We start from the raw sequence: 2900 nt of genomic DNA on the forward strand, positions 1-2900 counted from the left end.
AGGACCAGCTTAAACCAGCAAAGGACCAGCTTAAACCAGCATCCCAGCGTCAAAACATACCTAACCAGCATATGCTGTTTTTTTTCAGCAGGGCATACATTGGAATGTGTCCTATTTTATTTTTTCTGAGCAAAAAATAATGACTATGATACATTTTTACCATGATTTACAGAAGTCAAAAAATCAGTTTTACAGTGAAGGAAGAAGCAAAGCAATCATTGTTTGTAAGCCGTATGCAACTTAATATGAACAAATATTGAGGGAGATGCATTGTAAATAAACCAGGCCATGCGTTGTCATGGTGACGTACTCTCTCTAATGCCAGTGCTGACAACTGACTCATGGTTTCAGAGACTGTCACACGCTAAAGCTTCAGTAATTGAGCTAAGACTGATCAAGAAGCAAGGAGGATCACAGGTCATCGATCTCCCAGAACCAGGACACCTCGCTTCTCATTAAAACCACCTTTCACCAGTGTCACAGTGCCCATACATTACATTACAGTTATTCAAAGACATCTAACTAGACTAGACTAAAGCATTATTTTGGTTCATACTTTATCATTACTGAAATAAATTATGTAGTACTATGTATTACATTATCTTTGTGTCAGTGTATGAAGAGTTAATCAGTTATTAATTACATATAATATGGATGGTTAGCATCATAAGGAAAATTTGAAGTCAGTATAAAAGTCATTATAATTTATGACACTTCAGTTCGCACAGTTGTTGCATTTGTATCTTTTAAACACTAGATGGCACTAAAAGCATTTCCACTTATCTCAGTGCGCCAGTGAGTAATAATAATAATAATAATGCATTTTAAAAATATCCTAAAAGGTGTCTTACCTGTATTTTTGCACTTCATTACGTTGTGTTTTAGAGTTAAGTCTTTTTTTTTTTTTTTTTTTACAGCGTAGTAATTACATTGTTGTTTTTATTATTAATTAATTTTTTAAAAGTTTTTAGCGATATCATTTGATGTAACTTTTAAAAGCGATCCTCTAGGACTAGGTGGATCACAATCACAGTAGTATGACTAAATAATTTTATTTATTTATTTATTTTTATTATTTTAATTTTAAGTTGTTTTATAGTGATTTCTGGTTCAATTTTCAAATAAGTCATTTTAATTAATTAATTTGAATGCAGCGTAATGAGGAATTCCATGCGCCCCCTGGAGGAATGTTCCGCTATGTTCCACATGAAAGAGTCACATTTGCCAACAAGTTTCCTGGGTTCCTGAAAGTCGCAGCGATAGACAGTCAAGTCATTTCCGCGATTCGGTTCTTTTGAACAGTCCGTTTCAAAGAACCAATTCAAATAATTGATTCATGATTCTTACGTCACGACGTATATAAGTCCACGTTGCAGCCGTGCTCATGACATTTTTCAAAGATAATTTTTTACTTTGCCAATGTTACTGGAACTATATTATGCTGGCATTGTACTTATTCAGTTATATTGTAGCGTGAGATACAGAAATGTGTCAAACATATTCAGTATTCAAGACCTCTCTCATTTTTACGGAAAAAAAATACTTTTTGGCTTTATTAAATATTGCAAAGAGGATGAAAAGCGCTTTCATTTAATTATATTTGACCAAATTTCACATTCATTAATGCAAGTTTACTAAAAAAAAAAAAAAAAAAAAAAAAAAATATAGACATACTAGAATCTTTGAATAAAAATGTATTTAAGCATTTATTTTATATTTTTATATTTACATTAGGCTATTACCCCTTTCTATAGTTTTGTTTATTTTTTATTTATTTATTTGCATAAATTGTACAATGTTAAACATCCGCATTTAGAAGGAAAATGAAAATAAAAAAGTGTGACCTAAGTGTAATTTGTATTTATATTAAACTATACTAATATTCGTTGACATCTACGACACCAGAATCGCTCTACTGATTCTTTCAAAAGATTCGATTCAAAACAGCGATTCATTCACGATCCCTAGGAAGGAGATGATACTTCCGCCATCCTGAGCCATGGCTGCTGCAACCCGCAAAAAAGCCCTGAGATTTTTCTCTCAGTTCGGAGCTTTTATTCTGACCCGGTTCGGCTTCTGGAACTGCTTCAGCATGTTGATGCTGTTCGCGGAGCGAGCGGATGTGAAACGGTACGTGAAAAAACCCAACTAAATGCTTGCAGTGACGCAGTATAAACACACGTGACATGCAGCAGTTGAACAAAAGAACATTAACAATGAAAGCGTTCGTGTTTGAACTGGAGTTGGCAGTGGTGTTTGTGCATCTCAAAGAGTTGACAACCATAGTTTCCACTGCTTTTAACCGTATGAAGTTGGCCACATCTTAAATGTAGCTAATATCCATTGACTTAAACAACTGTTTCTTGTCTTTGTAGGAAGCCAGACATCCAGGTGCCTTACCTGTACTTAGATTTAGGAGCTGCAGTGTTGTGTGCCAGTTTCATGTCCTTTGGGGTGAAGAGAAGATGGTTCGCTCTGGCCGCTGCCATTCATTTGGCCCTCAGCACATACGTGGCCTATGTGGGTGGACAGGTCCATTATGCAGACTGGTTGAAGGTGAAAACATACAGTTTGGTTTCATCTGAACAAAAAGGAATCATTTTTGTATAACTTGTATTGTTGAAGTGTAATATCTGTTATTGTGGCGCCAAACAGAACTGCACAAGTAATTACTGTGCTGTGCCTTATTAGTATTTTTGTAGGCCAACCTGTTCACATTGCCCTGGTTCCTGGTTATTTTTTTTTGTATTGGCTTTTGAATTATTGCAGATTTTTTTTTTTTTTTAGTTCTTATTTCGCGTTTGGCCAATCAATGTCTGCTTGCGTCACGGCTAGTACCAGTTGTGCTGGTTAGACCCTGCTCCGGAGTAGGAGCTAATTTGGTTCTCGAAAAAGGCAGT

General features: G+C 35.4%; 1 pseudogene; it reads left to right on the forward strand.

Moving 5' to 3' along the window:
* Positions 1–1937: 1937 nt before the first annotated feature.
* On the forward strand, positions 1938–2610 carry LOC107693617 (transmembrane protein 101 pseudogene; annotated as a pseudogene).
* The last annotated feature ends 290 nt before the right edge of the window (positions 2611–2900 follow it).

Source organism: Sinocyclocheilus anshuiensis, unplaced genomic scaffold (assembly GCF_001515605.1).
Source record: "Sinocyclocheilus anshuiensis isolate Anshui unplaced genomic scaffold, SAMN03320099.WGS_v1.1 scaffold546, whole genome shotgun sequence".
In the NCBI taxonomy this organism is placed as follows: Eukaryota; Metazoa; Chordata; class Actinopteri; order Cypriniformes; family Cyprinidae; genus Sinocyclocheilus; species Sinocyclocheilus anshuiensis.